This window comes from Carassius gibelio, chromosome A3 (assembly GCF_023724105.1).
Source record: "Carassius gibelio isolate Cgi1373 ecotype wild population from Czech Republic chromosome A3, carGib1.2-hapl.c, whole genome shotgun sequence".
NCBI lineage: Eukaryota > Metazoa > Chordata > Actinopteri > Cypriniformes > Cyprinidae > Carassius > Carassius gibelio.
The window spans coordinates 3840317-3866644 of record NC_068373.1 but is presented as its reverse complement, the minus strand read 5'-3'; the positions used below and the strand labels follow the sequence as shown (position 1 = coordinate 3866644).

Genomic DNA, 26328 nt, shown 5'->3' with positions numbered 1-26328 from the left:
TGCTAAGATTCAAAGATTGGGCATTGACTCTTTTTGTTTTAAGATAATTATATAATTAGTACAAATTTCCAAAAATATTACAGCAACTGGTATTCCGAGGCGGTCTCCCATCCAAGCACTAAACAGGTCCATACCTCCTAAGATTCAAAGATTGGGCATTTACTCTTTTTTTTTTTTTGTTGCAAGATTATTATGTAATTAGTAAAAATTGCCAAAAATATTACAGCAACTGGTATTTCCCGGCCGTCTTCCATCCAAGTACTAACCAGGCAAAACCTGCTATTATTCAGAGATCGGGCATTGACTTTTTTTTTTTTTTCAAGATTATTATATAATTTGTGAAAAATTTCCAAAAATCTTAAAGCAACTGGTATTACCAGGGTGTCTCCCATCCAATTACTAACCAGGCCCATACCTGCTAAGATTCAGATATGGGGCTTTGACTCCTTTCTTTTTTTCTTGCAAGATTATTATATAATTTGTGAAAAATTTCCCAAAATCTTAAAGCAACTGGTATTACCAGGGGGTCTGCCATCCAATTACTAACCAGGCCGAAACCTGCTTAGTTTCCGAGCTCAGACATGATCTGGCATAGCCAGGGTGGTATGGCCATAAGCGAAGACTGCTGCAAAGAGAGAGCTATTTAAAGATCAGTCAATCTAATCGCCGGTACATTATATAAGTAGGAAAGAAAACCCTAAAGCTTAAAGCACCTGGTATTCCCAGGCGGTCTCCCATCCAAGCACTAACCAGGCCAATACCTGCTAAGATTAAGAGATCGGGCATTGACTCTTTTTTTTTTATTTTATTTTTTTAGATTATTATATAATTAGTAATAAATTTCCAATAATATTAGAGCACCTGGTATTACGAGGCGGTCTCCCATCCAGACACTAAACAGGTCCATGACTGCTAAGATTCAAAGAATGGGCATTGCCTCTTTTTTTTTTCAAGATTATTATATAATTTGTGAAAAATTTACAAAAATCTTAAAGCAACTGGTATTACCAGGGGGTCTCCCATCCAATTACTAACCAGGCCCAAACCTGCTTAGCTTCCGAGCTCAGACATGATCTGGCATAGACAGGGTGGTATGGCCATAAGCGAAGACTGCTGCAAAGAGAGAGCTATTTAAAGATCAGCCAATCTAATATAAGTAGGAAAGAAAACCCTAAAGCTTAAAGCACCTGGTATTCCCAGGCGGTCTCCCATCCAAGCACTAACCAGGCCAATACCTGCTAAGATTAAGAGATCGGGCATTGACTCTTTTTTTTTTTTTTTTTTTTTTTTAAAGATTATTATATAATTAGTAATAAATTTCCAATAATATTAGAGCACCTGGTTTTCCGAGGCGGTCTCCCATCCAAACACTAAACAGGTCCATAGCTGCTAAGATTCAAAGATTGGGCATTGACTCTTTTTGTTTCAAGATAATTATATAATTAGTACAAATTTCCAAAAATATTACAGCAACTGGTATTCCGAGGCGGTCTCCCATCCAAGAACTAAACAGGTCCATACCTCCTAAGATTCAAAGATTGGGCATTTACTCTTTTTTTTTTTTTTTTTGTTGCAAGATTATTATGTAATTAGTAAAAATTGCCAAAAATATTACAGCAACTGGTATTTCCCGGCCGTCTTCCATCCAAGTACTAACCAGGCAAAACCTGCTATTATTCAGAGATCGGGCATTGACTTTTTTTTTTTTTTTCAAGATTATTATATAATTTGTGAAAAATTTCCAAAAATCTTAAAGCAACTGGTATTACCAGGGTGTCTCCCATCCAATTACTAACCAGGCCCATACCTGCTAAGATTCAGATATGGGGCATTGACTCCTTTCTTTTTTTCTTGCAAGATTATTATATAATTTGTGAAAAATTTCCAAAAATCTTAAAGCAACTGGTATTACCAGGGGGTCTGCCATCCAATTACTAACCAGGCCGAAACCTGCTTAGTTTCCGAGCTCAGACATGATCTGGCATAGCCAGGGTGGAATGGCCATAAGCGAAGACTGCTGCAAAGAGAGAGCTATTTAAAGATCAGCCAATCTAATCGCCGGTACATTATACAGGACCAAACCTGCTTAGCTTCCGAGAGCAGACGAGATCAGGCATAGCCAGGTTGTTACGGTCGCAAGCGAAGGATACTGCAAAGAGAAGACTATTTAAAGATCAGCCAATCAAATCGCCCATACATTATATAAGTAGGAATGAAAATCCAAAAGCTTACAGCACCTGGTATTCCGAGGCGGTCTCCCATCCAAGCACTAACCAGGCCAATACCTGCTAAGATTAAGAGATCGGGCATTGGCTCTTTTTTTTAAGATTATTATATAATTAGTAATAAATTTCCAATAATATTAGAGCACCTGGTATTACCAGGGGGTCTCCCATCCAAACACTACACAGGTCAATGACTGCTAAGATTCAAAGATTGGGCATTCACTCTTTTTTTTTTCAAGATTATTATATAATTTGTGAAAAATTTACAAAAATCTTAAAGCAACTGGTATTACCAGGGGGTCTCCCATCCAATTACTAACCAGGCCCAAACCTGCTTAGCTTCCGAGCTCAGACATGATCTGGCATAGCCAGGGTGGTATGGCCATAAGCGAAGACTGCTGCAAAGAGAGATCTATTTAAAGATCAGTCAATCTAATCGCCGGTACATTATATAAGTAGGAAAGAAAACCCTAAAGCTTAAAGCACCTGGTATTCCCAGGCGGTCTCCCATCCAAGCACTAACCAGGCCAATACCTGCTAAGATTAAGAGATCGGGCATTGACTCTTTTTTTTTTTTTTTTTTTTTAAGATTATTATATAATTAGTAATAAATTTCCAATAATATTAGAGCACCTGGTATTCCGAGGCGGTCTCCCATCCAGACACTAAACAGGTCCATGACTGCTAAGATTCAAAGAATGGGCATTGACTCTTTTTTTTTTCAAGATTATTATATAATTTGTGAAAAATTTACAAAAATCTTAGAGCAACTGGTATTACCAGGGGGTCTCCCATCCAATTACTAACCAGGCCCAAACCTGCTTAGCTTCCGAGCTCAGACATGATCTGGCATAGCCAGGGTGGTATGGCCATAAGCGAAGACTGCTGCAAAGAGAGAGCTATTTAAAGATAAGCCAATCTAATCGCCGGTACATTATATAAGTAGGAAAGAAAACCCTAAAGCTTAAAGCACCTGGTATTCCCAGGCGGTCTCCCATCCAAGCACTAACCAGGCCAATACCTGCTAAGATTAAGAGATCGGGCATTGACTTTTTTTTTTTTTTTTTTTTTTTTTTTAAAGATTATTATATAATTAGTAATGAATTTCCAATAATATTAGAGCACCTGGTTTTCCGAGGCGGTCTCCCATCCAAACACTAAACAGGTCCATAGCTGCTAAGATTCAAAGATTGGGCATTGACTCTTTTTGTTTCAAGATAATTATATAATTAGTACAAATTTCCAAAAATATTACAGCAACTGGTATTCCGAGGCGGTCTCCCATCCAAGCACTAAACAGGTCCATACCTCCTAAGATTCAAAGATTGGGCATTTACTCTTTTTTTTTTTTTTTTTTGTTGCAAGATTATTATGTAATTAGTAAAAATTGCCAAAAATATTACAGCAACTGGTATTTCCCGGCCGTCTTCCATCCAAGTACTAACCAGGCAAAACCTGCTATTATTCAGAGATCGGGCATTGACTTTTTTTTTTTTTTTCAAGATTATTATATAATTTGTGAAAAATTTCCAAAAATCTTAAAGCAACTGGTATTACCAGGGTGTCTCCCATCCAATTACTAACCAGGCCCATACCTGCTAAGATTCAGATATGGGGCATTGACTCCTTTCTTTTTTTCTTGCAAGATTATTATATAATTTGTGAAAAATTTCCAAAAATCTTAAAGCAACTGGTATTACCAGGGGGTCTGCCATCCAATTACTAACCAGGCCGAAACCTGCTTAGTTTCCGAGCTCAGACATGATCTGGCATAGCCAGGGTGGAATGGCCATAAGCGAAGACTGCTGCAAAGAGAGAGCTATTTAAAGATCAGCCAATCTAATCGCCGGTACATTATACAGGACCAAACCTGCTTAGCTTCCGAGAGCAGACGAGATCAGGCATAGCCAGGTTGTTACGGTCGCAAGCGAAGGATACTGCAAAGAGAAGACTATTTAAAGATCAGCCAATCAAATCGCCCATACATTATATAAGTAGGAATGAAAATCCAAAAGCTTACAGCACCTGGTATTCCGAGGCGGTCTCCCATCCAAGCACTAACCAGGCCAATACCTGCTAAGATTAAGAGATCGGGCATTGGCTCTTTTTTTAAGATTATTATATAATTAGTAATAAATTTCCAATAATATTAGAGCACCTGGTATTACCAGGGGGTCTCCCATCCAAACACTACACAGGTCAATGACTGCTAAGATTCAAAGATTGGGCATTCACTCTTTTTTTTTTCAAGATTATTATATAATTTGTGAAAAATTTACAAAAATCTTAAAGCAACTGGTATTACCAGGGGGTCTCCCATCCAATTACTAACCAGGCCCAAACCTGCTTAGCTTCCGAGCTCAGACATGATCTGGCATAGCCAGGGTGGTATGGCCATAAGCGAAGACTGCTGCAAAGAGAGATCTATTTAAAGATCAGTCAATCTAATCGCCGGTACATTATATAAGTAGGAAAGAAAACCCTAAAGCTTAAAGCACCTGGTATTCCCAGGCGGTCTCCCATCCAAGCACTAACCAGGCCAATACCTGCTAAGATTAAGAGATCGGGCATTGACTCTTTTTTTTTTTTTTTTTTTTTAAGATTATTATATAATTAGTAATAAATTTCCAATAATATTAGAGCACCTGGTATTCCGAGGCGGTCTCCCATCCAGACACTAAACAGGTCCATGACTGCTAAGATTCAAAGAATGGGCATTGCCTCTTTTTTTTTTCAAGATTATTATATAATTTGTGAAAAATTTACAAAAATCTTAGAGCAACTGGTATTACCAGGGGGTCTCCCATCCAATTACTAACCAGGCCCAAACCTGCTTAGCTTCCGAGCTCAGACATGATCTGGCATAGCCAGGGTGGTATGGCCATAAGCGAAGACTGCTGCAAAGAGAGAGCTATTTAAAGATCAGCCAATCTAATCGCCGGTACATTATATAAGTAGGAAAGAAAACCCTAAAGCTTAAAGCACCTGGTATTCCCAGGCGGTCTCCCATCCAAGCACTAACCAGGCCAATACCTGCTAAGATTAAGAGATTGGGCATTGACTTTTTTTTTTTTTTTTTTTTTTTTTTTAAAGATTATTATATAATTAGTAATGAATTTCCAATAATATTAGAGCACCTGGTTTTCCGAGGCGGTCTCCCATCCAAACACTAAACAGGTCCATAGCTGCTAAGATTCAAAGATTGGGCATTGACTCTTTTTGTTTCAAGATAATTATATAATTAGTACAAATTTCCAAAAATATTACAGCAACTGGTATTCTGAGGCGGTCTCCCATCCAAGCACTAAACAGGTCCATACCTCCTAAGATTCAAAGATTGGGCATTTACTCTTTTTTTTTTTGTTGTTGCAAGATTATTATGTAATTAGTAAAAATTGCCAAAAATATTACAGCAACTGGTATTTCCCGGCCGTCTTCCATCCAAGTACTAACCAGGCAAAACCTGCTATTATTCAGAGATCGGGCATTGACTTTTTTTTTTTTTTTCAAGATTATTATATAATTTGTGAAAAATTTCCAAAAATCTTAAAGCAACTGGTATTACCAGGGTGTCTCCCATCCAATTACTAACCAGGCCCATACCTGCTAAGATTCAGATATGGGGCACTGACTCCTTTCTTTTTTTCTTGCAAGATTATTATATAATTTGTGAAAAATTTCCAAAAATCTTAAAGCAACTGGTATTACCAGGGGGTCTGCCATCCAATTACTAACCAGGCCGAAACCTGCTTAGTTTCCGAGCTCAGACATGATCTGGCATAGCCAGGGTGGAATGGCCATAAGCGAAGACTGCTGCAAAGAGAGAGCTATTTAAAGATCAGCCAATCTAATCGCCGGTACATTATACAGGACCAAACCTGCTTAGCTTCCGAGAGCAGACGAGATCAGGCATAGCCAGGTTGTTACGGTCGCAAGCGAAGGATACTGCAAAGAGAAGACTATTTAAAGATCAGCCAATCAAATCGCCCATACATTATATAAGTAGGAATGAAAATCCAAAAGCTTACAGCACCTGGTATTCCGAGGCGGTCTCCCATCCAAGCACTAACCAGGCCAATACCTGCTAAGATTAAGAGATCGGGCATTGGCTCTTTTTTTTAAGATTATTATATAATTAGTAATACATTTCCAATAATATTAGAGCACCTGGTATTCCGAGGCGGTCTCCCATCCAGACACTAAACAGGTCCATGACTGCTAAGATTCAAAGAATGGGCATTGACTCTTTTTTTTTTCAAGATTATTATATAATTTGTGAAAAATTTACAAAAATCTTAGAGCAACTGGTATTACCAGGGGGTCTCCCATCCAATTACTAACCAGGCCCAAACCTGCTTAGCTTCCGAGCTCAGACATGATCTGGCATAGCCAGGGTGGTATGGCCATAAGCGAAGACTGCTGCAAAGAGAGAGCTATTTAAAGATCAGCCAATCTAATCGCCGGTACATTATATAAGTAGGAAAGAAAACCCTAAAGCTTAAAGCACCTGGTATTCCCAGGCGGTCTCCCATCCAAGCACTAACCAGGCCAATACCTGCTAAGATTAAGAGATCGGGCATTGACTTTTTTTTTTTTTTTTTTTTTTTTTTAAAGATTATTATATAATTAGTAATGAATTTCCAATAATATTAGAGCACCTGGTTTTCCGAGGCGGTCTCCCATCCAAACACTAAACAGGTCCATAGCTGCTAAGATTCAAAGATTGGGCATTGACTCTTTTTGTTTCAAGATAATTATATAATTAGTACAAATTTCCAAAAATATTACAGCAACTGGTATTCCGAGGCGGTCTCCCATCCAAGCACTAAACAGGTCCATACTTCCTAAGATTCAAAGATTGGGCATTTACTCTTTTTTTTTTTTTTTTTTTTGCAAGATTATTATGTAATTAGTAAAAATTGCCAAAAATATTACAGCAACTGGTATTTCCCGGCCGTCTTCCATCCAAGTACTAACCAGGCAAAACCTGCTATTATTCAGAGATCGGGCATTGACTTTTTTTTTTTTTTTCAAGATTATTATATAATTTGTGAAAAATTTCCAAAAATCTTAAAGCAACTGGTATTACCAGGGTGTCTCCCATCCAATTACTAACCAGGCCCATACCTGCTAAGATTCAGATATGGGGCATTGACTCCTTTCTTTTTTTCTTGCAAGATTATTATATAATTTGTGAAAAATTTCCAAAAATCTTAAAGCAACTGGTATTACCAGGGGGTCTGCCATCCAATTACTAACCAGGCCGAAACCTGCTTAGTTTCCGAGCTCAGACATGATCTGGCATAGCCAGGGTGGAATGGCCATAAGCGAAGACTGCTGCAAAGAGAGAGCTATTTAAAGATCAGCCAATCTAATCGCCGGTACATTATACAGGACCAAACCTGCTTAGCTTCCGAGAGCAGACGAGATCAGGCATAGCCAGGTTGTTACGGTCGCAAGCGAAGGATACTGCAAAGAGAAGACTATTTAAAGATCAGCCAATCAAATCGCCCATACATTATATAAGTAGGAATGAAAATCCAAAAGCTTACAGCACCTGGTATTCCGAGGCGGTCTCCCATCCAAGCACTAACCAGGCCAATACCTGCTAAGATTAAGAGATCGGGCATTGGCTCTTTTTTTTAAGATTATTATATAATTAGTAATAAATTTCCAATAATATTAGAGCACCTGGTATTACCAGGGGGTCTCCCATCCAAACACTACACAGGTCAATGACTGCTAAGATTCAAAGATTGGGCATTCACTCTTTTTTTTTTCAAGATTATTATATAATTTGTGAAAAATTTACAAAAATCTTAAAGCAACTGGTATTACCAGGGGGTCTCCCATCCAATTACTAACCAGGCCCAAACCTGCTTAGCTTCCGAGCTCAGACATGATCTGGCATAGCCAGGGTGGTATGGCCATAAGCGAAGACTGCTGCAAAGAGAGATCTATTTAAAGATCAGTCAATCTAATCGCCGGTACATTATATAAGTAGGAAAGAAAACCCTAAAGCTTAAAGCACCTGGTATTCCCAGGCGGTCTCCCATCCAAGCACTAACCAGGCCAATACCTGCTAAGATTAAGAGATCGGGCATTGACTCTTTTTTTTTTTTTTTTTTTTTAAGATTATTATATAATTAGTAATAAATTTCCAATAATATTAGAGCACCTGGTATTCCGAGGCGGTCTCCCATCCAGACACTAAACAGGTCCATGACTGCTAAGATTCAAAGAATGGGCATTGACTCTTTTTTTTTTCAAGATTATTATATAATTTGTGAAAAATTTACAAAAATCTTAGAGCAACTGGTATTACCAGGGGGTCTCCCATCCAATTACTAACCAGGCCCAAACCTGCTTAGCTTCCGAGCTCAGACATGATCTGGCATAGCCAGGGTGGTATGGCCATAAGCGAAGACTGCTGCAAAGAGAGAGCTATTTAAAGATCAGCCAATCTAATCGCCGGTACATTATATAAGTAGGAAAGAAAACCCTAAAGCTTAAAGCACCTGGTATTCCCAGGCGGTCTCCCATCCAAGCACTAACCAGGCCAATACCTGCTAAGATTAAGAGATCGGGCATTGGCTCTTTTTTTTTAAGATTATTATATAATTAGTAATAAGTTTCCAATAATATTAGAGCACCTGGTATTACCAGGGGGTCTCCCATCCAAACACTACACAGGTCAATGACTGCTAAGATTCAAAGAATGGGCATTCACTCTTTTTTTTTTCAAGATTATTATATAATTTGTGAAAAATTTACAAAAATCTTAAATCAACTGGTATTACCAGGGGGTCTCCCATCCAATTACTAACCAGGCCCAAACGTGCTTAGCTTCCGAGCTCAGACATGATCTGGCATAGCCAGGGTGGTATGGCCATAAGCGAAGACTGCTGCAAAGAGAGAGCTATTTAAAGATCAGTCAATCTAATCGCCGGTACATTATATAAGTAGGAAAGAAAACCCTAAAGCTTAAAGCACCTGGTATTCCCAGGCGGTCTCCCATCCAAGCACTAACCAGGCCAATACCTGCTAAGATTAAGAGATCGGGCATTGACTTTTTTTTTTTTTTTTTTTTTTTTTTAAGATTATTATATAATTAGTAATGAATTTCCAATAATATTAGAGCACCTGGTTTTCCGAGGCGGTCTCCCATCCAAACACTAAACAGGTCCATAGCTGCTAAGATTTAAAGATTGGGCATTGACTCTTTTTGTTTCAAGATAATTATATAATTAGTACAAATTTCCAAAAATATTACAGCAACTGGTATTCCGAGGCGGTCTCCCATCCAAGCACTAAACAGGTCCATACCTCCTAAGATTCAAAGATTGGGCATTTACTCTTTTTTTTTTTTTTGTTGCAAGATTATTATGTAATTAGTAAAAATTGCCAAAAATATTACAGCAACTGGTATTTCCCGGCCGTCTTCCATCCAAGTACTAACCAGGCAAAACCTGCTATTATTCAGAGATCGGGCATTGACTTTTTTTTTTTTTCAAGATTATTATATAATTTGTGAAAAATTTCCAAAAATCTTAAAGCAACTGGTATTACCAGGGTGTCTCCCATCCAATTACTAACCAGGCCCATACCTGCTAAGATTCAGATATGGGGCATTGACTCCTTTCTTTTTTTCTTGCAAGATTATTATATAATTTGTGAAAAATTTCCAAAAATCTTAAAGCAACTGGTATTACCAGGGGGTCTGCCATCCAATTACTAACCAGGCCGAAACCTGCTTAGTTTCCGAGCTCAGACATGATCTGGCATAGCCAGGGTGGAATGGCCATAAGCGAAGACTGCTGCAAAGAGAGAGCTATTTAAAGATCAGCCAATCTAATCGCCGGTACATTATACAGGACCAAACCTGCTTAGCTTCCGAGAGCAGACGAGATCAGGCATAGCCAGGTTGTTACGGTCGCAAGCGAAGGATACTGCAAAGAGAAGACTATTTAAAGATCAGCCAATCAAATCGCCCATACATTATATAAGTAGGAATGAAAATCCAAAAGCTTACAGCACCTGGTATTCCGAGGCGGTCTCCCATCCAAGCACTAACCAGGCCAATACCTGCTAAGATTAAGAGATCGGGCATTGGCTCTTTTTTTTTAAGATTATTATATAATTAGTAATAAATTTCCAATAATATTAGAGCACCTGGTATTACCAGGGGGTCTCCCATCCAAACACTACACAGGTCAATGACTGCTAAGATTCAAAGAATGGGCATTCACTCTTTTTTTTTTCAAGATTATTATATAATTTGTGAAAAATTTACAAAAATCTTAAAGCAACTGGTATTACCAGGGGGTCTCCCATCCAATTACTAACCAGGCCCAAACCTGCTTAGCTTCCGAGCTCAGACATGATCTGGCATAGCCAGGGTGGTATGGCCATAAGCGAAGACTGCTGCAAAGAGAGAGCTATTTAAAGATCAGCCAATCTAATATAAGTAGGAAAGAAAACCCTAAAGCTTAAAGCACCTGGTATTCCCAGGCGGTCTCCCATCCAAGCACTAACCAGGCCAATACCTGCTAAGATTAAGAGATCGGGCATTGACTCTTTTTTTTTTTTTTTTTTTTTTTTAAGATTATTATATAATTAGTAATAAATTTCCAATAATATTAGAGCACCTGGTATTCCCAGGCGGTCTCCCATCCAAGCACTAACCAGGCCAATACCTGCTAAGATTAAGAGATCGGGCATTGACTCTTTTTTTTTTTTTTTTTTTTTTTCAAGATTATTATATAATTTGTGAAAAATTTACAAAAATCTTAGAGCAACTGGTATTACCAGGGGGTCTCCCATCCAATTACTAACCAGGCCCAAACCTGCTTAGCTTCCGAGCTCAGACATGATCTGGCATAGCCAGGGTGGTATGGCCATAAGCGAAGACTGCTGCAAAGAGAGAGCTATTTAAAGATCAGCCAATCTAATCGCCGGTACATTATATAAGTAGGAAAGAAAACCCTAAAGCTTAAAGCACCTGGTATTCCCAGGCGGTCTCCCATCCAAGCACTAACCAGGCCAATACCTGCTAAGATTAAGAGATCGGGCATTGACTCTTTTTTTTTTTTTTTTAAAGATTATTATATAATTAGTAATGAATTTCCAATAATATTAGAGCACCTGGTTTTCCGAGGCGGTCTCCCATCCAAACACTAAACAGGTCCATAGCTGCTAAGATTCAAAGATTGGGCATTGACTCTTTTTGTTTTAAGATAATTATATAATTAGTACAAATTTCCAAAAATATTACAGCAACTGGTATTCCGAGGCGGTCTCCCATCCAAGCACTAAACAGGTCCATACCTCCTAAGATTCAAAGATTGGGCATTTACTCTTTTTTTTTTTTTGTTGCAAGATTATTATGTAATTAGTAAAAATTGCCAAAAATATTACAGCAACTGGTATTTCCCGGCCGTCTTCCATCCAAGTACTAACCAGGCAAAACCTGCTATTATTCAGAGATCGGGCATTGACTTTTTTTTTTTTTTCAAGATTATTATATAATTTGTGAAAAATTTCCAAAAATCTTAAAGCAACTGGTATTACCAGGGTGTCTCCCATCCAATTACTAACCAGGCCCATACCTGCTAAGATTCAGATATGGGGCATTGACTCCTTTCTTTTTTTCTTGCAAGATTATTATATAATTTGTGAAAAATTTCCCAAAATCTTAAAGCAACTGGTATTACCAGGGGGTCTGCCATCCAATTACTAACCAGGCCGAAACCTGCTTAGTTTCCGAGCTCAGACATGATCTGGCATAGCCAGGGTGGAATGGCCATAAGCGAAGACTGCTGCAGAGAGAGAGCTATTTAAAGATCAGCCAATCTAATCGCCGGTACATTATACAGGACCAAACCTGCTTAGCTTCCGAGAGCAGACGAGATCAGGCATAGCCAGGTTGTTACGGTCGCAAGCGAAGGATACTGCAAAGAGAAGACTATTTAAAGATCAGCCAATCAAATCGCCCATACATTATATAAGTAGGAATGAAAATCCAAAAGCTTACAGCACCTGGTATTCCGAGGCGGTCTCCCATCCAAGCACTAACCAGGCCAATACCTGCTAAGATTAAGAGATCGGGCATTGGCTCTTTTTTTTTTAAGATTATTATATAATTAGTAATAAATTTCCAATAATATTAGAGCACCTGGTATTAACAGGGGGTCTCCCATCCAAACACTAACCAGGCCAATACCTGCTAAGATTAAGAGATCGGGCATTGACTCTTTTTTTTTTTTTTTTTTTTTTTTTAAAGATTATTATATAATTAGTAATAAATTTCCAATAATATTAGAGCACCTGGTTTTCCGAGGCGGTCTCCCATCCAAACACTAAACAGGTCCATAGCTGCTAAGATTCAAAGATTGGGCATTGACTCTTTTTGTTTCAAGATAATTATATAATTAGTACAAATTTCCAAAAATATTACAGCAACTGGTATTCCGAGGCGGTCTCCCATCCAAGCACTAAACAGGTCCATAAATCCTAAGATTCAAAGATTGGGCATTTACTCTTTTTTTTTTTTTTTTGTTGCAAGATTATTATGTAATTAGTAAAAATTTCCAAAAATATTACAGCAACTGGTATTTCCCGGCCGTCTTCCATCCAAGTACTAACCAGGCAAAACCTGCTATTATTCAGAGATCGGGCATTGACTTTTTTTTTTTTTTTCAAGATTATTATATAATTTGTGAAAAATTTCCAAAAATCTTAAAGCAACTGGTATTACCAGGGTGTCTCCCATCCAATTACTAACCAGGCCCATACCTGCTAAGATTCAGATATGGGGCATTGACTCCTTTCTTTTTTTCTTGCAAGATTATTATATAATTTGTGAAAAATTTCCAAAAATCTTAAAGCAACTGGTATTACCAGGGGGTCTGCCATCCAATTACTAACCAGGCCGAAACCTGCTTAGTTTCCGAGCTCAGACATGATCTGGCATAGCCAGGGTGGAATGGCCATAAGCGAAGACTGCTGCAAAGAGAGAGCTATTTAAAGATCAGCCAATCTAATCGCCGGTACATTATACAGGACCAAACCTGCTTAGCTTCCGAGAGCAGACGAGATCAGGCATAGCCAGGTTGTTACGGTCGCAAGCGAAGGATACTGCAAAGAGAAGACTATTTAAAGATCAGCCAATCAAATCGCCCATACATTATATAAGTAGGAATGAAAATCCAAAAGCTTACAGCACCTGGTATTCCGAGGCGGTCTCCCATCCAAGCACTAACCAGGCCAATACCTGCTAAGATTAAGAGATCGGGCATTGGCTCTTTTTTTTAAGATTATTATATAATTAGTAATAAATTTCCAATAATATTAGAGCACCTGGTATTACCAGGGGGTCTCCCATCCAAACACTACACAGGTCAATGACTGCTAAGATTCAAAGATTGGGCATTCACTCTTTTTTTTTTCAAGATTATTATATAATTTGTGAAAAATTTACAAAAATCTTAAAGCAACTGGTATTACCAGGGGGTCTCCCATCCAATTACTAACCAGGCCCAAACCTGCTTAGCTTCCGAGCTCAGACATGATCTGGCATAGCCAGGGTGGTATGGCCATAAGCGAAGACTGCTGCAAAGAGAGATCTATTTAAAGATCAGTCAATCTAATCGCCGGTACATTATATAAGTAGGAAAGAAAACCCTAAAGCTTAAAGCACCTGGTATTCCCAGGCGGTCTCCCATCCAAGCACTAACCAGGCCAATACCTGCTAAGATTAAGAGATCGGGCATTGACTCTTTTTTTTTTTTTTTTTTTTTAAGATTATTATATAATTAGTAATAAATTTCCAATAATATTAGAGCACCTGGTATTCCGAGGCGGTCTCCCATCCAGACACTAAACAGGTCCATGACTGCTAAGATTCAAAGAATGGGCATTGACTCTTTTTTTTTCAAGATTATTATATAATTTGTGAAAAATTTACAAAAATCTTAGAGCAACTGGTATTACCAGGGGGTCTCCCATCCAATTACTAACCAGGCCCAAACCTGCTTAGCTTCCGAGCTCAGACATGATCTGGCATAGCCAGGGTGGTATGGCCATAAGCGAAGACTGCTGCAAAGAGAGAGCTATTTAAAGATCAGCCAATCTAATCGCCGGTACATTATATAAGTAGGAAAGAAAACCCTAAAGCTTAAAGCACCTGGTATTCCCAGGCGGTCTCCCATCCAAGCACTAACCAGGCCAATACCTGCTAAGATTAAGAGATTGGGCATTGACTTTTTTTTTTTTTTTTTTTTTTTTTTAAAGATTATTATATAATTAGTAATGAATTTCCAATAATATTAGAGCACCTGGTTTTCCGAGGCGGTCTCCCATCCAAACACTAAACAGGTCCATAGCTGCTAAGATTCAAAGATTGGGCATTGACTCTTTTTGTTTCAAGATAATTATATAATTAGTACAAATTTCCAAAAATATTACAGCAACTGGTATTCCGAGGCGGTCTCCCATCCAAGCACTAAACAGGTCCATACCTCCTAAGATTCAAAGATTGGGCATTTACTCTTTTTTTTTTTTTTTTGTTGCAAGATTATTATGTAATTAGTAAAAATTGCCAAAAATATTACAGCAACTGGTATTTCCCGGCCGTCTTCCATCCAAGTACTAACCAGGCAAAACCTGCTATTATTCAGAGATCGGGCATTGACTTTTTTTTTTTTTTTCAAGATTATTATATAATTTGTGAAAAATTTCCAAAAATCTTAAAGCAACTGGTATTACCAGGGTGTCTCCCATCCAATTACTAACCAGGCCCATACCTGCTAAGATTCAGATATGGGGCATTGACTCCTTTCTTTTTTTTTTCAAAATTATTATATAATTTGTGAAAAATTTCCAAAAATCTTAAAGCAACTGGTATTACCAGGGGGTCTCCCATCCAATTACTAACCAGGCCCAAACCTGCTTAGCTTCCGAGCTCAGACATGATCTGGCATAGACAGGGTGGTATGGCCATAAGCGAAGACTGCTGCAAAGAGAGAGCTATTTAAAGATCAGCCAATCTAATATAAGTAGGAAAGAAAACCCTAAAGCTTAAAGCACCTGGTATTCCCAGGCGGTCTCCCATCCAAGCACTAACCAGGCCAATACCTGCTAAGATTAAGAGATCGGGCATTGACTCTTTTTTTTTTTTTTTTTTTTTTTAAAGATTATTATATAATTAGTAATAAATTTCCAATAATATTAGAGCACCTGGTTTTCCGAGGCGGTCTCCCATCCAAACACTAAACAGGTCGATAGCTGCTAAGATTCAAAGATTGGGCATTGACTCTTTTTGTTTCAAGATAATTATATAATTAGTACAAATTTCCAAAAATATTACAGCAACTGGTATTCCAAGGCGGTCTCCCATCCAAGCACTAAACAGGTCCATACCTCCTAAGATTCAAAGATTGGGCATTTACTCTTTTTTTTTTTTTTTTTTTTGTTGCAAGATTATTATGTAATTAGTAAAAATTGCCAAAAATATTACAGCAACTGGTATTTCCCGGCCGTCTTCCATCCAAGTACTAACTAGGCAAAACCTGCTATTATTCAGAGATCGGGCATTGACTTTTTTTTTTTTTTTTCAAGATTATTATATAATTTGTGAAAAATTTCCAAAAATCTTAAAGCAACTGGTATTACCAGGGTGTCTCCCATCCAATTACTAACCAGGCCCATACCTGCTAAGATTCAGATATGGGGCATTGACTCCTTTCTTTTTTTCTTGCAAGATTATTATATAATTTGTGAAAAATTTCCAAAAATCTTAAAGCAACTGGTATTACCAGGGGGTCTGCCATCCAATTACTAACCAGGCCGAAACCTGCTTAGTTTCCGAGCTCAGACATGATCTGGCATAGCCAGGGTGGAATGGCCATAAGCGAAGACTGCTGCAAAGAGAGAGCTATTTAAAGATCAGCCAATCTAATCGCCGGTACATTATACAGGACCAAACCTGCTTAGCTTCCGAGAGCAGACGAGATCAGGCATAGCCAGGTTGTTACGGTCGCAAGCGAAGGATACTGCAAAGAGAAGACTATTTAAAGATCAGCCAATCAAATCGCCCATACATTATATAAGTAGGAATGAAAATCCAAAAGCTTACAGCACATGGTATTCCGAGGCGGTCTCCCATCCAAGCACTAACCAGGCCAATACCTGCTAAGATTAAGAGATCGGGCATTGGCTCTTTTTTTTTAAGATTATTATATAATTAGTAATAAATTTCCAATAATATTAGAGCACCTGGTATTCCGAGGCGGTCTCCCATCCAGACACTAAACAGGTCCATGACTGCTAAGATTCAAAGAATGGGCATTGACTCTTTTTTTTTTCAAGATTATTATATAATTTGTGAAAAATTTACAAAAATCTTAGAGCAACTGGTATTACCAGGGGGTCTCCCATCCAATTACTAACCAGGCCCAAACCTGCTTAGCTTCCGAGCTCAGACATGATCTGGCATAGCCAGGGTGGTATGGCCATAAGCGAAGACTGCTGCAAAGAGAGAGCTATTTAAAGATCAGCCAATCTAATCGCCGGTACATTATATAAGTAGGAAAGAAAACCCTAAAGCTTAAAGCACCTGGTATTCCCAGGCGGTCTCCCATCCAAGCACTAACCAGGCCAATACCTGCTAAGATTAAGAGATCGGGCATTGACTCTTTTTTTTTTTTTTTTTTTTTTTTAAAGATTATTATATAATTAGTAATAAATTTCCAATAATATTAGAGCACCTGGTTTTCCGAGGCGGTCTCCCATCCAAACACTAAACAGGTCCATAGCTGCTAAGATTCAAAGATTGGGCATTGACTCTTTTTGTTTCAAGATAATTATATAATTAGTACAAATTTCCAAAAATATTACAGCAACTGGTATTCCGAGGCGGTCTCCCATCCAAGCACTAAACAGGTCCATACCTCCTAAGATTCAAAGATTGGGCATTTACTCTTTTTTTTTTTTTTTTTTTTTGTTGCAAGATTATTATGTAATTAGTAAAAATTGCCAAAAATATTACAGCAACTGGTATTTCCCGGCCGTCTTCCATCCAAGTACTAACCAGGCAAAACCTGCTATTATTCAGAGATCGGGCATTGACTTTTTTTTTTTTTTTCAAGATTATTATATAATTTGTGAAAAATTTCCAAAAATCTTAAAGCAACTGGTATTACCAGGGTGTCTCCCATCCAATTACTAACCAGGCCCATACCTGCTAAGATTCAGATATGGGGCATTGACTCCTTTCTTTTTTTTTTCAAGATTATTATATAATTTGTGAAAAATTTCCAAAAATCTTAAAGCAACTGGTATTACCAGGGGGTCTCCCATCCAATTACTAACCAGGCCCAAACCTGCTTAGCTTCCGAGCTCAGACATGATCTGGCATAGACAGGGTGGTATGGCCATAAGCGAAGACTGCTGCAAAGAGAGAGCTATTTAAAGATCAGCCAATCTAATATAAGTAGGAAAGAAAACCCTAAAGCTTAAAGCACCTGGTATTCCCAGGCGGTCTCCCATCCAAGCACTAACCAGGCCAATACCTGCTAAGATTAAGAGATCGGGCATTGACTCTTTTTTTTTTTTTTTTTTTTTTTAAAGATTATTATATAATTAGTAATAAATTTCCAATAATATTAGAGCACCTGGTTTTCCGAGGCGGTCTCCCATCCAAACACTAAACAGGTCGATAGCTGCTAAGATTCAAAGATTGGGCATTGACTCTTTTTGTTTCAAGATAATTATATAATTAGTACAAATTTCCAAAAATATTACAGCAACTGGTATTCCGAGGCGGTCTCCCATCCAAGCACTAAACAGGTCCATACCTCCTAAGATTCAAAGATTGGGCATTTACTCTTTTTTTTTTTTTTTTTTTTGTTGCAAGATTATTATGTAATTAGTAAAAATTGCCAAAAATATTACAGCAACTGGTATTTCCCGGCCGTCTTCCATCCAAGTACTAACTAGGCAAAACCTGCTATTATTCAGAGATCGGGCATTGACTTTTTTTTTTTTTTTCAAGATTATTATATAATTTGTGAAAAATTTCCAAAAATCTTAAAGCAACTGGTATTACCAGGGTGTCTCCCATCCAATTACTAACCAGGCCCATACCTGCTAAGATTCAGATATGGGGCATTGACTCCTTTCTTTTTTTCTTGCAAGATTATTATATAATTTGTGAAAAATTTCCAAAAATCTTAAAGCAACTGGTATTACCAGGGGGTCTGCCATCCAATTACTAACCAGGCCGAAACCTGCTTAGTTTCCGAGCTCAGACATGATCTGGCATAGCCAGGGTGGAATGGCCATAAGCAAAGACTGCTGCAAAGAGAGAGCTATTTAAAGATCAGCCAATCTAATCGCCGGTACATTATACAGGACCAAACCTGCTTAGCTTCCGAGAGCAGACGAGATCAGGCATAGCCAGGTTGTTACGGTCGCAAGCGAAGGATACTGCAAAGAGAAGACTATTTAAAGATCAGCCAATCAAATCGCCCATACATTATATAAGTAGGAATGAAAATCCAAAAGCTTACAGCACATGGTATTCCGAGGCGGTCTCCCATCCAAGCACTAACCAGGCCAATACCTGCTAAGATTAAGAGATCGGGCATTGGCTCTTTTTTTTTAAGATTATTATATAATTAGTAATAAATTTCCAATAATATTAGAGCACCTGGTATTCCGAGGCGGTCTCCCATCCAGACACTAAACAGGTCCATGACTGCTAAGATTCAAAGAATGGGCATTGACTCTTTTTTTTTTCAAGATTATTATATAATTTGTGAAAAATTTACAAAAATCTTAGAGCAACTGGTATTACCAGGGGGTCTCCCATCCAATTACTAACCAGGCCCAAACCTGCTTAGCTTCCGAGCTCAGACATGATCTGGCATAGCCAGGGTGGTATGGCCATAAGCGAAGACTGCTGCAAAGAGAGAGCTATTTAAAGATCAGCCAATCTAATCGCCGGTACATTATATAAGTAGGAAAGAAAACCCTAAAGCTTAAAGCACCTGGTATTCCCAGGCGGTCTCCCATCCAAGCACTAACCAGGCCAATACCTGCTAAGATTAAGAGATCGGGCATTGACTTTTTTTTTTTTTTTTTTTTTTTTTTAAAGATTATTATATAATTAGTAATGAATTTCCAATAATATTAGAGCACCTGGTTTTCCGAGGCGGTCTCCCATCCAAACACTAAACAGGTCCATAGCTGCTAAGATTCAAAGATTGGGCATTGACTCTTTTTGTTTCAAGATAATTATATAATTAGTACAAATTTCCAAAAATATTACAGCAACTGGTATTCTGAGGCGGTCTCCCATCCAAGCACTAAACAGGTCCATACCTCCTAAGATTCAAAGATTGGGCATTTACTCTTTTTTTTTTTTTTGTTGCAAGATTATTATGTAATTAGTAAAAATTGCCAAAAATATTACAGCAACTGGTATTTCCCGGCCGTCTTCCATCCAAGTACTAACCAGGCAAAACCTGCTATTATTCAGAGATCGGGCATTGACTTTTTTTTTTTTTTCAAGATTATTATATAATTTGTGAAAAATTTCCAAAAATCTTAAAGCAACTGGTATTACCAGGGTGTCTCCCATCCAATTACTAACCAGGCCCATACCTGCTAAGATTCAGATATGGGGCATTGACTCCTTTCTTTTTTTCTTGCAAGATTATTATATAATTTGTGAAAAATTTCCAAAAATCTTAAAGCAACTGGTATTACCAGGGGGTCTGCCATCCAATTACTAACCAGGCCGAAACCTGCTTAGTTTCCGAGCTCAGACATGATCTGGCATAGCCAGGGTGGAATGGCCATAAGCAAAGACTGCTGCAAAGAGAGAGCTATTTAAAGATCAGCCAATCTAATCGCCGGTACATTATACAGGACCAAACCTGCTTAGCTTCCGAGAGCAGACGAGATCAGGCATAGCCAGGTTGTTACGGTCGCAAGCGAAGGATACTGCAAAGAGAAGACTATTTAAAGATCAGCCAATCAAATCGCCCATACATTATATAAGTAGGAATGAAAATCCAAAAGCTTACAGCACCTGGTATTCCGAAGCGGTCTCCCATCCAAGCACTAACCAGGCCAATACCTGCTAAGATTAAGAGATCGGGCATTGGCTCTTTTTTTTAAGATTATTATATAATTAGTAATAAATTTCCAATAATATTAGAGCACCTGGTATTCCGAGGCGGTCTCCCATCCAGACACTAAACAGGTCCATGACTGCTAAGATTCAAAGAATGGGCATTGACTCTTTTTTTTTCAAGATTATTATATAATTTGTGAAAAATTTACAAAAATCTTAGAGCAACTGGTATTACCAGGGGGTCTCCCATCCAATTACTAACCAGGCCCAAACCTGCTTAGCTTCAGAGCTCAGACATGATCTGGCATAGCCAGGGTGGTATGGCCATAAGCGAAGACTGCTGCAAAGAGAGAGCTATTTAAAGATCAGCCAATCTAATCGCCGGTACATTATATAAGTAGGAAAGAAAACCCTAAAGCTTAAAGCACCTGGTATTCCCAGGCGGTCTCCCATCCAAGCACTAACCAGGCCAATACCTGCTAAGATTAAGAGATCGGGCATTGACTTTTTTTTTTTTTTTTTTTTTTTTTTTAAAGATTATTATATAATTAGTAATGAATTTCCAATAATATTAGAGCACCTGGTTTTCCGAGGCGGTCTCCCATCCAAACACTAAACAGGTCCATAGCTGCTAAGATTCAAAGATTGGGCATTGACTCTTTTTGTTTCAAGATAATTATATAATTAGTACAAATTTCCAAAAATATTACAGCAACTGGTATTCTGAGGCGGTCTCCCATCCAAGCACTAAACAGGTCCATACCTCCTAAGATTCAAAGATTGGGCATTTACTCTTTTTTTTTTTTTTGTTGCAAGATTATTATGTAATTAGTAAAAATTGCCAAAAATATTACAGCAACTGGTATTTCCCGGCCGTCTTCCATCCAAGTACTAACCAGGCAAAACCTGCTATTATTCAGAGATCGGGCATTGACTTTTTTTTTTTTTCAAGATTATTATATAATTTGTGAAAAATTTCCAAAAATCTTAAAGCAACTGGTATTACCAGGGTGTCTCCCATCCAATTACTAACCAGGCCCATACCTGCTAAGATTCAGATATGGGGCATTGACTCCTTTCTTTTTTTCTTGCAAGATTATTATATAATTTGTGAAAAATTTCCCAAAATCTTAAAGCAACTGGTATTACCAGGGGGTCTGCCATCCAATTACTAACCAGGCCGAAACCTGCTTAGTTTCCGAGCTCAGACATGATCTGGCATAGCCAGGGTGGAATGGCCATAAGCGAAGACTGCTGCAAAGAGAGAGCTATTTAAAGATCAGCCAATCTAATCGCCGGTACATTATACAGGACCAAACCTGCTTAGCTTCCGAGAGCAGACGAGATCAGGCATAGCCAGGTTGTTACGGTCGCAAGCGAAGGATACTGCAAAGAGAAGACTATTTAAAGATCAGCCAATCAAATCGCCCATACATTATATAAGTAGGAATGAAAATCCAAAAGCTTACAGCACCTGGTATTCCGAGGCGGTCTCCCATCCAAGCACTAACCAGGCCAATACCTGCTAAGATTAAGAGATCGGGCATTGGCTCTTTTTTTTTAAGATTATTATATAATTAGTAATAAATTTCCAATAATATTAGAGCACCTGGTATTACCAGGCGGTCTCCCATCCAGACACTAAACAGGTCCATGACTGCTAAGATTCAAAGAATGGGCATTGACTCTTTTTTTTTTCAAGATTATTATATAATTTGTGAAAAATTTACAAAAATCTTAGAGCAACTGGTATTACCAGGGGGTCTCCCATCCAATTACTAACCAGGCCCAAACCTGCTTAGCTTCCGAGCTCAGACATGATCTGGCATAGCCAGGGTGGTATGGCCATAAGCGAAGACTGCTGCAAAGAGAGAGCTATTTAAAGATCAGTCAATCTAATCGCCGGTACATTATATAAGTAGGAAAGAAAACCCTAAAGCTTAAAGCACCTGGTATTCCGAGGCGGTCTCCCATCCAGACACTAAACAGGTCCATGACTGCTAAGATTCAAAGAATGGGCATTGACTCTTTTTTTTTTCAAGATTATTATATAATTTGTGAAAAATTTACAAAAATCTTAAAGCAACTGGTATTACCAGGGGGTCTCCCATCCAATTACTAACCAGGCCCAAACCTGCTTAGCTTCCGAGCTCAGACATGATCTGGCATAGACAGGGTGGTATGGCCATAAGCGAAGACTGCTGCAAAGAGAGAGCTATTTAAAGATCAGCCAATCTAATATAAGTAGGAAAGAAAACCCTAAAGCTTAAAGCACCTGGTATTCCCAGGTGGTCTCCCATCCAAGCACTAACCAGGCCAATACCTGCTAAGATTAAGAGATCGGGCATTGACTCTTTTTTTTTTTTTTTTTTTTTTTAAGATTATTATATAATTAGTAATAAATTTCCAATAATATTAGAGCACCTGGTATTCCGAGGCGGTCTCCCATCCAGACACTAAACAGGTCCATGACTGCTAAGATTCAAAGAATGGGCATTGACTCTTTTTTTTTCAAGATTATTATATAATTTGTGAAAAATTTACAAAAATCTTAGAGCAACTGGTATTACCAGGGGGTCTCCCATCCAATTACTAACCAGGCCCAAACCTGCTTAGCTTCAGAGCTCAGACATGATCTGGCATAGCCAGGGTGGTATGGCCATAAGCGAAGACTGCTGCAAAGAGAGAGCTATTTAAAGATCAGCCAATCTAATCGCCGGTACATTATATAAGTAGGAAAGAAAACCCTAAAGCTTAAAGCACCTGGTATTCCCAGGCGGTCTCCCATCCAAGCACTAACCAGGCCAATACCTGCTAAGATTAAGAGATCGGGCATTGACTTTTTTTTTTTTTTTTTTTTTTTTTTTAAAGATTATTATATAATTAGTAATGAATTTCCAATAATATTAGAGCACCTGGTTTTCCGAGGCGGTCTCCCATCCAAACACTAAACAGGTCCATACCTCCTAAGATTCAAAGATTGGGCATTTACTCTTTTTTTTTTTTTTTTGCAAGATTATTATGTAATTAGTAAAAATTGCCAAAAATATTACAGCAACTGGTATTTCCCGGCCGTCTTCCATCCAAGTACTAACCAGGCAAAACCTGCTATTATTCAGAGATCGGGCATTGACTTTTTTTTTTTTTCAAGATTATTATATAATTTGTGAAAAATTTCCAAAAATCTTAAAGCAACTGGTATTACCAGGGTGTCTCCCATCCAATTACTAACCAGGCCCATACCTGCTAAGATTCAGATATGGGGCATTGACTCCTTTCTTTTTTTCTTGCAAGATTATTATATAATTTGTGAAAAATTTCCAAAAATCTTAAAGCAACTGGTATTACCAGGGGGTCTGCCATCCAATTACTAACCAGGCCGAAACCTGCTTAGTTTCCGAGCTCAGACATGATCTGGCATAGCCAGGGTGGAATGGCCATAAGCGAAGACTGCTGCAAAGAGAGAGCTATTTAAAGATCAGCCAATCTAATCGCCGGTACATTATACAGGACCAAACCTGCTTAGCTTCCGAGAGCAGACGAGATCAGGCATAGCCAGGTTGTTACGGTCGCAAGCGAAGGATACTGCAAAGAGAAGACTATTTAAAGATCAGCCAATCAAATCGCCCATACATTATATAAGTAGGAATGAAAATCCAAAAGCTTACAGCACCTGGTATTCCGAGGCGGTCTCCCATCCAAGCACTAACCAGGCCAATACCTGCTAAGATTAAGAGATCGGGCATTGGCTCTTTTTTTTTAAGATTATTATATAATTAGTAATAAATTTCCAATAATATTAGAGCACCTGGTATTACCAGGCGGTCTCCCATCCAGACACTAAACAGGTCCATGACTGCTAAGATTCAAAGAATGGGCATTGACTCTTTTTTTTTTCAAGATTATTATATAATTTGTGAAAAATTTACAAAAATCTTAGAGCAACTGGTATTACCAGGGGGTCTCCCATCCAATTACTAACCAGGCCCAAACCTGCTTAGCTTCCGAGCTCAGACATGATCTGGCATAGCCAGGGTGGTATGGCCATAAGCGAAGACTGCTGCAAAGAGAGAGCTATTTAAAGATCAGTCAATCTAATCGCCGGTACATTATATAAGTAGGAAAGAAAACCCTAAAGCTTAAAGCACCTGGTATTCCGAGGCGGTCTCCCATCCAGACACTAAACAGGTCCATGACTGCTAAGATTCAAAGAATGGGCATTGACTCTTTTTTTTTTCAAGATTATTATATAATTTGTGAAAAATTTACAAAAATCTTAAAGCAACTGGTATTACCAGGGGGTCTCCCATCCAATTACTAACCAGGCCCAAACCTGCTTAGCTTCCGAGCTCAGACATGATCTGGCATAGACAGGGTGGTATGGCCATAAGCGAAGACTGCTGCAAAGAGAGAGCTATTTAAAGATCAGCCAATCTAATATAAGTAGGAAAGAAAACCCTAAAGCTTAAAGCACCTGGTATTCCCAGGCGGTCTCCCATCCAAGCACTAACCAGGCCAATACCTGCTAAGATTAAGAGATCGGGCATTGACTCTTTTTTTTTTTTTTTTTTTTTTTAAGATTATTATATAATTAGTAATAAATTTCCAATAATATTAGAGCACCTGGTATTCCGAGGCGGTCTCCCATCCAGACACTAAACAGGTCCATGACTGCTAAGATTCAAAGAATGGGCATTGACTCTTTTTTTTTTTTCAAGATTATTATATAATTTGTGAAAAATTTACAAAAATCTTAGAGCAACTGGTATTACCAGGGGGTCTCCCATCCAATTACTAACCAGGCCCAAACCTGCTTAGCTTCCGAGCTCAGACATGATCTGGCATAGCCAGGGTGGTATGGCCATAAGCGAAGACTGCTGCAAAGAGAGAGCTATTTAAAGATCAGCCAATCTAATCGCCGGTACATTATATAAGTAGGAAAGAAAACCCTAAAGCTTAAAGCACCTGGTATTCCCAGGCGGTCTCCCATCCAAGAACTAACCAGGCCAATACCTGCTAAGATTAAGAGATCGGGCATTGGCTCTTTTTTTTAAGATTATTATATAATTAGTAATAAATTTCCAATAATATTAGAGCACCTGGTATTCCGAGGCGGTCTCCCATCCAGACACTAAACAGGTCCATGACTGCTAAGATTCAAAGAATGGGCATTGACTCTTTTTTTTTCAAGATTATTATATAATTTGTGAAAAATTTACAAAAATCTTAGAGCAACTGGTATTACCAGGGGGTCTCCCATCCAATTACTAACCAGGCCCAAACCTGCTTAGCTTCAGAGCTCAGACATGATCTGGCATAGCCAGGGTGGTATGGCCATAAGCGAAGACTGCTGCAAAGAGAGAGCTATTTAAAGATCAGCCAATCTAATCGCCGGTACATTATATAAGTAGGAAAGAAAACCCTAAAGCTTAAAGCACCTGGTATTCCCAGGCGGTCTCCCATCCAAGCACTAACCAGGCCAATACCTGCTAAGATTAAGAGATCGGGCATTGACTTTTTTTTTTTTTTTTTTTTTTTTTTTAAAGATTATTATATAATTAGTAATGAATTTCCAATAATATTAGAGCACCTGGTTTTCCGAGGCGGTCTCCCATCCAAACACTAAACAGGTCCATAGCTGCTAAGATTCAAAGATTGGGCATTGACTCTTTTTGTTTCAAGATAATTATATAATTAGTACAAATTTCCAAAAATATTACAGCAACTGGTATTCTGAGGCGGTCTCCCATCCAAGCACTAAACAGGTCCATACCTCCTAAGATTCAAAGATTGGGCATTTACTCTTTTTTTTTTTTTTGTTGCAAGATTATTATGTAATTAGTAAAAATTGCCAAAAATATTACAGCAACTGGTATTTCCCGGCCGTCTTCCATCCAAGTACTAACCAGGCAAAACCTGCTATTATTCAGAGATCGGGCATTGACTTTTTTTTTTTTTCAAGAT

At 38.4% G+C, this 26328-nt stretch overlaps 24 pseudogenes; all 24 read right to left on the bottom strand.

Annotated features, from left to right (window-relative positions):
• Nucleotides 1-986: 986 nt before the first annotated feature.
• On the bottom strand, nucleotides 987-1105 carry LOC127961142 (uncharacterized; annotated as a pseudogene).
• A 1391-nt stretch (nucleotides 1106-2496) lies between these two features.
• On the bottom strand, nucleotides 2497-2615 carry LOC127957314 (uncharacterized; annotated as a pseudogene).
• A 368-nt stretch (nucleotides 2616-2983) lies between these two features.
• LOC127959232 (uncharacterized) lies at nucleotides 2984-3102 on the bottom strand (annotated as a pseudogene).
• Nucleotides 3103-4508: 1406 nt separating this feature from the next.
• LOC127957313 (uncharacterized) lies at nucleotides 4509-4627 on the bottom strand (annotated as a pseudogene).
• Nucleotides 4628-4995: 368 nt separating this feature from the next.
• On the bottom strand, nucleotides 4996-5114 carry LOC127959228 (uncharacterized; annotated as a pseudogene).
• A 1403-nt stretch (nucleotides 5115-6517) lies between these two features.
• LOC127959224 (uncharacterized) lies at nucleotides 6518-6636 on the bottom strand (annotated as a pseudogene).
• A 1405-nt stretch (nucleotides 6637-8041) lies between these two features.
• Nucleotides 8042-8160, bottom strand: LOC127957311 (uncharacterized; annotated as a pseudogene).
• Nucleotides 8161-8528: 368 nt separating this feature from the next.
• On the bottom strand, nucleotides 8529-8647 carry LOC127959217 (uncharacterized; annotated as a pseudogene).
• A 1875-nt stretch (nucleotides 8648-10522) lies between these two features.
• Nucleotides 10523-10641, bottom strand: LOC127957306 (uncharacterized; annotated as a pseudogene).
• A 370-nt stretch (nucleotides 10642-11011) lies between these two features.
• On the bottom strand, nucleotides 11012-11130 carry LOC127959212 (uncharacterized; annotated as a pseudogene).
• Nucleotides 11131-13708: 2578 nt separating this feature from the next.
• Nucleotides 13709-13827, bottom strand: LOC127957297 (uncharacterized; annotated as a pseudogene).
• Nucleotides 13828-14194: 367 nt separating this feature from the next.
• LOC127959207 (uncharacterized) lies at nucleotides 14195-14313 on the bottom strand (annotated as a pseudogene).
• Nucleotides 14314-15110: 797 nt separating this feature from the next.
• LOC127961140 (uncharacterized) lies at nucleotides 15111-15229 on the bottom strand (annotated as a pseudogene).
• A 1395-nt stretch (nucleotides 15230-16624) lies between these two features.
• On the bottom strand, nucleotides 16625-16743 carry LOC127959203 (uncharacterized; annotated as a pseudogene).
• An 802-nt stretch (nucleotides 16744-17545) lies between these two features.
• On the bottom strand, nucleotides 17546-17664 carry LOC127961134 (uncharacterized; annotated as a pseudogene).
• A 1394-nt stretch (nucleotides 17665-19058) lies between these two features.
• LOC127959195 (uncharacterized) lies at nucleotides 19059-19177 on the bottom strand (annotated as a pseudogene).
• Nucleotides 19178-20577: 1400 nt separating this feature from the next.
• LOC127961198 (uncharacterized) lies at nucleotides 20578-20696 on the bottom strand (annotated as a pseudogene).
• A 1402-nt stretch (nucleotides 20697-22098) lies between these two features.
• Nucleotides 22099-22217, bottom strand: LOC127959190 (uncharacterized; annotated as a pseudogene).
• A 221-nt stretch (nucleotides 22218-22438) lies between these two features.
• Nucleotides 22439-22557, bottom strand: LOC127961127 (uncharacterized; annotated as a pseudogene).
• A 355-nt stretch (nucleotides 22558-22912) lies between these two features.
• Nucleotides 22913-23031, bottom strand: LOC127961147 (uncharacterized; annotated as a pseudogene).
• A 1266-nt stretch (nucleotides 23032-24297) lies between these two features.
• Nucleotides 24298-24416, bottom strand: LOC127959185 (uncharacterized; annotated as a pseudogene).
• Nucleotides 24417-24637: 221 nt separating this feature from the next.
• LOC127961124 (uncharacterized) lies at nucleotides 24638-24756 on the bottom strand (annotated as a pseudogene).
• Nucleotides 24757-25114: 358 nt separating this feature from the next.
• LOC127959183 (uncharacterized) lies at nucleotides 25115-25233 on the bottom strand (annotated as a pseudogene).
• A 354-nt stretch (nucleotides 25234-25587) lies between these two features.
• Nucleotides 25588-25706, bottom strand: LOC127961101 (uncharacterized; annotated as a pseudogene).
• Between the last annotated feature and the right edge of the window lie 622 nt (nucleotides 25707-26328).